Genomic DNA, 12,094 nt, shown 5'->3' with positions numbered 1-12,094 from the left:
TTGGTCATTTCAGCTGAAGAGAGGAGCTGAGCTATTAATCGATCACCACCTGGCGGTGAGCTGGATCGGGTGGCTAGGGAGGAAGCCAGACAGATTCTGCAGGCCCAAATTAAAAGTGAGGGTCTGTTGAAAATATCAGATGGAGGACTCAAACAGGTTGGTCATCACACCCACCTCTGGTAGACTTCAACCACGTCTTGGAGGGTTGCGGGTAAAAAAGTATCCATGTTATTATCTCTCTCTTATATCTCTGCTTTTACCCCTGCTATTACCACTTGGAGCTTCAGCCGTACAACTGCTGGTGGTAGTTGTGGCAGCATTCTGCAAACCCGCTGGTAAACACCAGAGGCCAGGGATGCTGACAAGAAGGAGTCCTATGGAGCATTGATTGTTTGTGGGACTCCTGAGGCAGTTGACAGATAGTGGTGCCTGGCTTTGGCCACAGAGAGGAAATCCCAAACTTGGGCCTGAACATTCAGCAACAAAGATGATGACATCTGCCTCAAGTTTCTGGAGGCTCTGGATGCTATAGGTCTGACTTAGATGACATGCCTCTGCAACGTTTTGTGGACATCGGGGACCGAGTCTCTGGAAGGGCAGACCGGGGTGGTGGTTTAACTTTCAAGAAGGGGGACCAGACGGTGTGTTCCAACAATAAGGGGATCACACTCCCAAGCCTCCCTGGGAAAGGGAGGGTGCTGAAGAGGAATGTCCGTCTGTTAGTTGAGCCGCAGATTCAGGTGGAACAATGCAGTTTTCACCCAGGTTGTGGAACGCTGGGCCAGTTAATGTCTCACTGCTACCATCCAATCCATCTAATCTCTGAATCAATGTCTCATTTGCATTGCTGGCAGTCAGTCAGTTCTGTTCATAATTTTGATGGACAGAATTTCTCGGTGCAGTCAGGTGGTGGGGGGGTCACGTTTGGCAGCCTTAGGATCCCATCACTACTGTTTGCAGATGATGTGGTCCTATTGGCTTCATTGGTGACCTCCAGCTTGTGCTGGGAGGATTTCCAGATGAGGGCTGTAACCTCAGCTGGAAAAGGGTGGAATGTCCCCTCCGGCACAGGGAGAGTCGTTGCCCCCAGTTGAGGAGCTCAGGTATCTTGGGGATGTACTTGCAAGTGAAGGGAAAATGGAGGGAGAGATGGACAGACAGATCAAGGTAGCGTCTGCAGTCATTAAGACACTATACCAACATGTTGTGGTGAAGAAGACATTGAAGAAGAAGAAGGCGAAGTTCTCAATTTATCATTCCATCTTCATTCTAACCCTCACCTCATGGCCACGAGCTCCAAGTAGTGACCGAAAGGGCATAATTCTGAATACAAGCAACTGAAATGAGCTTCTGCCATAGGGTGGCTGGGTTTAGCTTTGGAGGAAGGATGATGAGCTCGGGCATCCAGAAGGGACTCAAAGTAAAGAAGCAGCCCTTCCACATTGACAGCAGTTGAGGTGGTTTGGGCATCTAGGCAGCATGCCTCCCGGACGCCTCCCAGGATACTCATCTGGGAGGAAACCACAGGGCAGACCAATGACCTGTTGGAGGGATTATATCTCTCGCCTGGCAACACATTGGGACCCTTCCAGGGGAGCTGGTGGATGTGGCTGTGGAGAGGAATGTCTAGGTTTTCCTCCTGAGACTGACCCTGACCCTGAAAAACACGATTGAAAATGAATGAATGAAGAAATGGGTCACTATGGGAGGTGGTCCATAGGAATAAGGTGCTTCACAAACATCAGACAGATGCTTGATGATGCTCAATGACAAGAAGCTCTTCTGTTTCTGATTGGAAGGTATAATTAGTGTTTCACTGTGTTTTAAGTGATTGGCTGTGGCGCGGTATAGGTGTTAGCGCTGTTGCTCCACAACAAGAAAGTCGTGGGTTCGGTCCACAGCCTGGAGCCTTTCTGTGCGGCGTTTACATGTTCCCTCCATGCCTGCCTGGGTTTCCTCTGGGTACTCCAGTTTGCTTCCACCGCCCACAGTTTGTTAATTAGTTGGTCTTTCTTTCCAAGACGCTTTCAATCAATCCCTTTCAATCACTCTACACATCCAACATTTAGATTAAATTGCGCAGCACATAGCGGACATTGAAAAAAAAGTAACTTTTTGCTACTAGCCTCATTTTTATTGTGATGAATGCCTTTTATTCTCATCTCTCAGACCGTGCTGAAAGATAAAAGTTAACTCAAGTTGGCCTCTGTTTTTATCTTCTTCCAGACAAACATACACAGCAGTTCCAGTGGTAAAACACCAAATTTCACATTCATACTGCTTTGTTTTTCCCTTCATTCTCTCAACAACCTCTATATTTTTTTACATTTTCTCATGATCCTAAGTTCATAATTTTGTGATTTGAGTATAATAATCTCTGACATACATGTAGAACAAATTACTTTTGGTGAGCTTTATTTATTTAAATGACATAAATCGAGAGCAGCAAAGACAGAACACAAAATACAACACAAAATATGTCAGAATATAAAATAAAATAAATCACTAACATGCGAGGACATTCTATATATGTGGGTATGTGTCTGCGTTGTGTCTTTGAGCTGGACGTCCTCTCTCAGGTGGGTTCACAGTGTCCTGGGCTTCTCTGGCAGCCTCACATTCGGCCTGGCACTGGGCTGCTTGTCAAACACAGGTCCTCTTTGTTGTGTCAGCCACACACTGAACCTCGCAGGGGCCTCACATACACAAAGGAATGTTTGGATGGATCCGTTACACAGCCACACACACTGCTTGTTTGCCTATTTGACTCTGTAACAGTAATCTGACATCTAAATTGGGTCAGGGAGGTTCCTGTAGAGGCTGGACAGTGGATAAGGACACAGCCAAAGAGGAAGACAACAAAGAAATGCTGGAGGGACAGTTGAATTATTCTGGGTCAGGAGGGTCACACACAGAATCACTTAAACTGTCACGAACAATAAACATGCAAGACGTCGTCTTGGTAACACTGGTGCAGAGACACTGACAGCTTTACCGACTATCCGCTTGCATGCCAACACGTGTTACAAAGGGCAACCAGACCGCAGAGAGATTCACATCAGCTTTTTTTTTATTCCAAAATAGAAATTAATTCCGTATGAATACATTATCTGAAGCCATTTTTCTATTAAGACTGTTTACTTCATCTTCATCTCTTTCCAGTCGCTCCAAAGACACAAATATCACACAATTTGCAAGCACAGTCAACATACGCTCTTACTTCAACTCTGGTCCAGCTCCTAGCCTCCAGTTAACCCCACACTTTTCTCCCTGTGTCTTTGTGTCTGCAAAAGGCCACTTTGTTGTGTCTGAGCAGTGAAGCATCCCAATGAGCAACGACTTCCTGTGAGAAGTGGCTGCTATTTCAACTCCAGGGCGCTGGGCTGCCTGCGGTTTATATGTCTGTCAGTCTGGGTGTCTGCCCTCAAGCAGGAAGAAGACATTTCCGCTGAGACAGAAGATTGACAGGTAGTGTTCCCAAACCCAAAGTTCCCTACCAGCAAATTCAACTCCGACTGGAACTGCAAACAGAGGACATTCTGGGTTGTTTGACAGCAGAGGTCAAAGGGCACGTAAGGATTTCATTGGACTTGGACTGTGGTCGCTCTGAGGGAGGGTTCCTCCTTTCTTCTTCTCCTCCCTCCTCCTGTGTCTTCCTCATGTCCTGCTCGGATCCTCCTTCTGTCTGGTGTCAGGGTTTCGGGCAAAGATGACAACATCGGATGATGGACGCAGAGGGGGAGCCATCCTCCACGCTGTGGCCGGAGCCATTACCTCAGCCCCCATCAGCAGGACAATGATATTTTCAGTCATAGTGTAAAAAAAACATCATAAAACGAAGCTGCAGAGACATGAAAGGCTTCTTCTTTGGTTTTATTTTGCTGTGGTGCCTCACTTCTTTACTACATGCATTCCTTTAGAGATTTAAAAGAACGTCTCTTTTGTTTGGACAGTGAAATAACAATTAGGTTGAGTGTGAGAGTAAAAGTCATCATCATCTTCTGATGAGATGCCATTGTTAGTTTTGAATGTCAATGTAATGGTTTTATAAAATATATTTATATGGACATAACTCTGTCGTCGTTGGTAATTAGTTAATGGATAAATGCAAATGCTGAAGTATCTTGATGCACAGAGTTTAACAAGAGACAAAGTGGCCCCACATTTGCACAGCAGTAGTAGTAGTTTCTGGTCTTTGCATTCAGTCGTAGCCAAAAGTGACTGTAAGAAAACAGACACCAAAATGTTCTTCCGTTACCCACGCGCTTTGTCTTCTGAGTATTTATTTTATTCTTCATGGACAGTATTTGTTTTTGGTCAAATCAGCCACCTCCATATCTCCTGGAGCCATTATTACACCCGGGAGTGGTTGGCCTATGAGTGGATTAGGTCTTTTCCATTGACCAGCGGTTTGCAGAGGTTATAATCTTGCACCCCAAAGACAGATTTCCCGTTAAACCCAGGAAAGCTGTCAGACACCACTTACTGGAATCTAGAGGAATTTGTACCAAATGCTTGCTGGCAGAAGTGCAGAAGTACAGAAAGTGCACAGAACATGGCAGATAGTAAATATTGACAACACAGTTCCTCTTTTTCTGGCCAAAGGTAAACAAGGGCAATAAATTTGTCTTTTCTTTATCTTTATTTTTATTTAGCTTAACCAGAATAATTGCTCCCAAACGTGCACAGTGCTGGCGCCGCTTGCTGTCGGACAGATAAATCATTCATAACCAAGCGATTAAATATATTGAGGGATATATTGGTGGTTAATGGGCGGTTGGATCCTGGCACTCCTGTATGAAATTCAGACTTGACCGCTGTCATCAGGAACCCATTCAAATGATGATGTCTTTGGGAATCACAGCCCATCTGTGTGTGGTACAATAATTTATAGCAATATGTCAAAGAATCAGGTCAGTACAGTGTAATCTATATATTCTCTCCGATGTGATCCTGTGCAGGACTCCCACCAGCAGAGTCATGCACAGAGTACTTTTCTGGTCTTTCAAGAAGCAAGCTGCCAAGTGCATTATTTCTTTAAATATTACTGACGTCATCAGAAAAATACAAAGTGTCTAAAATGTGTGTTTTCTGGAGAATGGTTACAGCAAAAAAGCCACAGTTTGATGTTTTTATGAATAAGATTAGCTGCCATTGAAAGACATTTGAACAAACTCGGAAGTGACAGCTGAGTCCTCCCAGTAGATGGAGACAGAGTTTGCGGCACAAAAGCTGTCACTGTGAGTAAATTGAGTCATTTTAATATAAGGCAAGTTGCACAGGAATCAAATGAAGTTAGAAGTAAAACATATTTTTATCATTACTTTTTAGTCATTCTCAACCTTAAATAAACACAAAAACAAAAAAAAAGCATGCGGGGGGAGACTGGTTGATCTTGATCTTGATCTTGATGTGCCTAATGTCTTTCGAGGATCTGGATCCTGAATTGAGGTGATCTGCAGGATGCCCACATCCATGTGGACACCCAGCAGAGGGAGTTGTTGGATAAGCATTTAGACAGCAGTGGGAAGGAGGCCCTTCCCTCAGTGCCCCAGTGTCCCAGCAATGGAACCAATGGATCCGGCCTACATGAAGCTGAGGTCTGATGGCCCCCCTCCCTCACCCAGTCTCTCCGCCATCTTAATTGCTGTCATCTTTGCAGAAGTGACTCACAGCTCTAAATTAGCACTGCGATAACAGACTGTTCCAACACTGTGTACACCACTAGAAGATTTAGTACTTATCTTTATTCACATCCAGCAGTCCACCTATTGCAGAGGAATTGCAGCATTGGCTTTTTTGCTTTTTATTTCCAGTGACTCTCTGCTCATTTTTTACTTGACAGAGCTCAAAGTAAGGAGTCTTTCTCTCTCCCTTTTCCTGCCCACAATGACTCCCACTTCACCCCAAGTGAAGTTGAGACACATCTACCAGCTGGCAGAGGGAGGCCTGATCCCCCCTTTCAAACCACTGCACACATGAATATCATTAATAACTTCATTAGCACTTCCTGACCACAGCCAACACTATAGTGGGTTGTACGTATGTGTGTGCAAGTGAGTGTGTGTGAGGGTGGGGGTTGACTCTTGATTACACACGGCTTTCTGGATTCAGAGGAGCACACATCTCCTCCAATTCCAGCTTGCCCTGTCTGGCTCAGACACCGCAGGCTACCAGTCCCACAAGGCGTATAGCTGTACAGTAACAGTATCCCTATTAAGATTCACGAAGAGTTTGATCAAAGATAGCTGTTGTTCTCACTTCTGCAAGTAAAAGTGCATTACAGCACCAGGCTCTGTTTTAGCATATAGCAAAAAGCACTTTAACATTAAACATATTTAAATAATTTTTAAATGCACAATCTCAGAGCTGATCTTGACCACAATGAATGGTCAAAGCTGATTCCTCTCACAATGCTGGGACAGCCACTAAATATCTGGGGAATATATGTAAAGTAAAGTAAATGAATAATAATCACAAACGTACTTAGTGATCTGATTATTCCCCCGTGAGGAAATGTCATTCATGACCATGATTGGGAGGTAGAAACTTTTTCAACCTTGCAGAGCAGCATGGTTTTTGTCAACACCCTGCATTAGTTTTTATGGATCTGCCAGTGCAAACACAACCTGTTGATCACACAGACATTAGCTTTTTGGATTTTAGTCAAGAGGACGGCAAAAGAGCTGATCTTGACCACAATGAATGGTCAAAGCTGATTCCTCTCACAATGCTGGGACAGCCACTAAATATCTGGGGAATATATGTAAAATAAAGTAAATGAATAATAATCACAAACGTACTTAGTGATCTGATTATTCCCCCGTGAGGAAATGTCATTCATGACCATGATTGGGAGGTAGAAACTTTTTCAACCTTGCAGAGCAGCATGGTTTTTGTCAACACCCTGCATTAGTTTTTATGGATCTGCCAGTGCAAACACAACCTGTTGATCACACAGACATTAGCTTTTTGGATTTTAGTCAAGAGAACGGCAAAAGTGCTTCAGTTCACCCCATCAAATTTTGAATGGATTACTCAGTTCTATATTTTTCCTGTTATAAATTCAGAACCAAAAACCCTTCAATAAATGAATCTCCCCGTGACTACCTCTTCTGTTCTGCAGAACACCAGTGTTATCCAAAAACAACTACACACATATCCATGAGCCACAATGAGTGACGTGTTTCTTCATTATGGTACACATGGGTGTTGTTGGTTATTTTGATACCATCACACATAAACCACCATGCTGCTGTCAACACTCTTTAGAGATGATTTGTTTCAAAATGAGTGAATATATACGTGGCCAACTAAAAAATTTACATCTTTGATACAGGATAAATACAGTATAAAGAAGTTGGATTCACATATTATTGGTTTTGGACTATTATTTTGGATACATTGACAATCTCAATACATGTAGCACGTTTGGAGATTGTGTTTAAACCTCTGACCATAATTTCTAAAAAAGCATATGAATGTCAAATTTAGTTTTTACCTGCAAATAAAGGTAATCTGGTTATCATTTACTGGTTTATTTTTAATCCATCTGGTCATCTGACCTGCTGTCTTTCTGGTTCCAGATTGGTGCAATACAACTGGTAGGAGCAATGTCCAGAAACACAACCCCAGTTGTGATGAACCAGAATTATCCTTTAATTTGGTAGACATGCTACGTTATAATCTCTTTCATCACATTTTATTTAATGCTCTCATGTTTACTTAAGGTTTTTCCATATGTTTTTTCTCTGCATGTGTTAACAGGCATCATGAAGCAAACGGCCAGAAAATATACTGCTACTAATTAGATTATCTTTGTTCCAAATGTTTCCAAGACTTGGGGAGAGAGATAAAAATCAAGGTCTGCTGACCCAGTAAATTATATTGACTGATTGTGCACAAAATTTCCAACCCATATACAATCAGTCTCTGCTGGATCCAGACCAATTTGCACCTTTCAGCAGAGCAGACCCCAGAGCCAGAAACTGCTCAACTCCAGCACTTGCTGCACTTGCACACTGCTCTCCTCAAGCTCCCTTCTAATCATATGGGTCAGATGGAAGTTCACTGAGTAATATTCACATATGTGCCATTTTACACTGATCTCCTTCCTTTGCTTCATGTTTAATTATAGCACGCTTAGAATCAGCTCTTTGGTCATGGAATTCATCAGGACAAATACGCTGTGGTCTTTTACACAGCAAAAAGTGAGCACAGATGCCTTTTAAAGGTTAGAAGGAGAGCAAGAGCCAAAACAACATTATGGAGTAGCTCCATGAGCTCCTTTTTGATTTATTATGCCTGTTTCCCCTTAAATCTGAGCTGAACAAAACGTTTTGTTGTTTTTTTTCTCTCTAGTAGTTGGTGAGTCTTTCACTTGAGCCATCACGACTGTTTCAAATTCATTTCCCGCCCGCCCGTTCCCCTTCACGCACTGTCATTGGGGGGAGACAGCTCTCTGTCTGTGATGCAAGCAAATTTGTGGTGATACCAACGCAAAGCGACTGCTGGGGTGGGGACACTCAGTGTGCTGATTCAGCCTGTGTGAGGAAGGAGGGGCAAAGGGAACTGGGGAGATTAGCAGAGAGGGACTCCATGGAGCAGCCAAAATATCTTCAGCACAGATCTGGGACAGAGGAGCGGTTTTGTCTGAGTGGGCTCACCAGACTCTGGACATGAAAACAAAAGAGAAATACAGTAAAATAGATTTGATTTTCACGGGGACAAGTCATTTACAGTAAAATGGATAGCAAACAATGCCATAAATAGCCTTCTTGTAAATGAGGCCTATTTTCCTTTTTACATATATGTTCATTTTTTAAAGTCAGGTCCTTGACCTTGCTGGCCTCTTGAGTGTTCCAGCACAGAGCAAGTGATTGTTCTGGCTGTGGACATGGACAAAGCATGTTTGTCATCTCTGGGAGTAGCAGGGTGGGGGGTGCAGTGGGGGCTGTAAGAGATATACAGTAATCGTATTGTGCAGTGATTAACGCTGATTGCTTGACCATCTAAGGTCTCTGAGGTCGCTCACTATGAGAGAAAAGGATGGTGTTTTGTGAAGTACACAAATCTGACTATTAGTTACACTAATGTCTTTTCTTGGGCTCAGTTTTTGTTTTTGTTTTTTTCATTGCACAGGCAGTTGACTGCTGATGATAATGGTGGATTGAAGTGTGAGGCCAACATGATCGTTTCATAAACAGAAAAGCAGCATTTGTCATGGCCGCCTTTGACAGCTCATGACAACATATGATGAATAACACATGCTGTGTTGAGTAGGAGAACCACAGCAGGGCTGTGGGGATGGCCCAACAGACAGTCTGAATAGGCAAAGATCTTCTGGGTCAGCCGGAGGGATAAAAACCCCTAAAGGGGGACCATCCAATAGCACTGACAGGGATCAGATTATTTGTCATGACAAATAACAGGACCAGCCACATGATTCCACATGCAAAAGTCCCCAGTGCACTCACACAAGCAAACTCACCACACAGACAAATATATGTGCATAATGAAAGCAGAACACACATGTACTTGTGCCGCAATTTTATTCATGTTGCATGTGTTTCTGTGAATGTAGCGACAGAACAAGATTCCTGCTGTATTTTGGTATTCGAATCTGCAGCCAACTGTTTTTCATTTGCACTGGCTGGGGTGAGCTAGTCCATGGAGTCCCATGACCGAAAATAGACAGTTCATGTGAGTGTGTTATCAAGGCCTGCCCCACATCTTGTTAAGGCACGTCTGCCAGCCTATCTAAGCCTATCAATGTGCTCTGAAGGAAAACAAACAAGACCCGCACACACACATCTACAAAAAAACTTGCCTGCATGGGCACCTGTCCTCTCAAGCTTGTCCTTAAAAAGCAGGTCACAGGTAAATTGAGGACAGTCCAGTGCCTTGTTTGTGTCTCAGGAGCATTGGTCCTGTGTCAGTGTCAGACTGACATTCTTGCAGATACAACACATGGGCCAGCTTTTGTCAAAAATAATAGGATGACGTGCCAGGGGAGCCCACGTGATCAGTTTACCTGAGATAACCTGTCTCCACATGAATGTGAGTCACCCTATGGGTGTTGCTGCAGTTTTTTACTCCTATAATAATGAAACACGACCTGCTGTGCACCTTAGATTAACCACCGGCTAAATGCTTTACCCTGCAAGTGAAGACGGTTATTGGCTGTGCTCCATTTTTCACGTTGTTGGGAATAAATCTGACCCATGGTGTGGGATCTTTGCCTAAGATATAGGGAGTGATTTTTGTCAAAGAAAATAAGCTCAAGTTTAATTTCAAACAATCCCTTTATGTGGGTGTACTGCACAAACTGTTGTGTTTGATATGATGTGTCTTGTGGTTTTTCACACATCAAAGGCATTTCTTATGAATATTTTTGAATATCTTTTGGTTCTGCAAGGGAAGGGCAAGTCCTAGAGAGTGAATCAGTTCACACAAGGACCGCATATTTATTGAAATGATGATTGAAGCCGTTATTAACCAAACTGCACCCTTAGACAAAATATACAAAAAAGCCAAAGTAATCATCTATAACTGGCAGACACAAAGAAAATCTATTCTGACTTCACTACACTGCTGACTAACACACCAACACTAGCTCACATCTTTTATGGTGATATTATAGGAATTTGTACTTGATCTACCTTTTGACTCCCCCAGGTGCTATACCATTCCCTGTAATGACTTTACAAGTTTATCTCAGGGGCTTTTATTGCGGATGCTTGCCTAGATTATATTCTCTTATTACACTGTAGACTGCTCTTGTCAAACTTCTCAACTTGGAAAGTAGAGACAACTGTACTCTTAGACCTGTATGAGAGCTACACTGCTGCTGCCACTGTGAGTTATTTTCCAGTTATTTCTCATTATAAAGGCATTTTTCGACTGAAATGTTTACACGTTACACATGGACATCCTACTATTAAATGAGGTAAAACTCACTCACTCACTCATCTTTATCCGCTTTATCCTCATCCGGGTTGCGAGCCAATCCCAGCTCACATTGGGCGAGGGGCAGGGTACACCCTGGACAGGTCTCCAGTCCATCTCAGGGCCATGAGGTAAAACTTAAATACATTTATTGCCAAATATTATTTGAAAAAAATCATGTCAGTGTTAATATTTTTTTGAAGAATAATACAAAGACTAATAAGTGATCTAAGCAGGATGTGGGATTCACTTTCTCATTCGTGAGTAATTTTCTAGGTTTCTCAGACACTTTGTTGGTGATTTCCCATGAAAAATAATCTGATTAACAAGAGAGACTAGCTGAGGAGTTCATGTCACCATCTCCTTGTCCAACTGTTTGCTGTTGTCACTTGGCAATTTGACGAATGGTTTAAATATCCTTTATACTGACAGGACAGATTTATAGACCCCATCATATTATTTACCAAAGAACTAACGTTTACAGTTGAACAGTCTCTTGGCATTAAACTATTATTAGTGATATAAAGTAGCATAACCAATATTTTCCAACATTTGTTCAAGCAGTGTTAAGGTACTGAGAACTGGACCCACAAAATATTATGTTCCTCTGCAAACATTGCTGTTCGTTTAATGTAGACCCAGTTTCACTTTAAAATGCAGACCCCGAGAACTTGAGATGCCCGATGAAAGATAAAATATTAAAATGGTAATGTTTTAGGAGTTCTGAATGCTGCAGAATTATGAGAAAATAGTCTCCTTGAGGGTTTACAAGTCAGTGTTTCCAGAGTATTAAAATAATATCAAATATCAGCTTGGGCTGATAACATACATAGACACATTTTTGTTAGCTAGAAAAACCTATTAGAATTTGATATTTGCATCTCGAATATATTTAACAATTGGCTCCAAAAGAGCAAGTAATTAGATGTGATTCTCGTAGTATGCTCTTAAACGAGAACAAATTTTGCATTTGAATAAGTAAATGTGCTCTACTTGAACTGCATATGAGCAGTTCAACTATCGTATTTCATCTAGTCACTGAACTGTGCTGTAAAGCTCCACACTGAGCTTTCTGTAAACATCTGTCAGGCACAGTAATTAGCAGGTTTCCTCTTTTGTAATCTGACATTCAGGTTCTGAATTCTTG

The sequence above is a fragment of the Echeneis naucrates genome, chromosome 16, assembly GCF_900963305.1.
Source record: "Echeneis naucrates chromosome 16, fEcheNa1.1, whole genome shotgun sequence".
NCBI lineage: Eukaryota > Metazoa > Chordata > Actinopteri > Carangiformes > Echeneidae > Echeneis > Echeneis naucrates.
Note: the sequence above shows the minus strand (reverse complement) of the source record.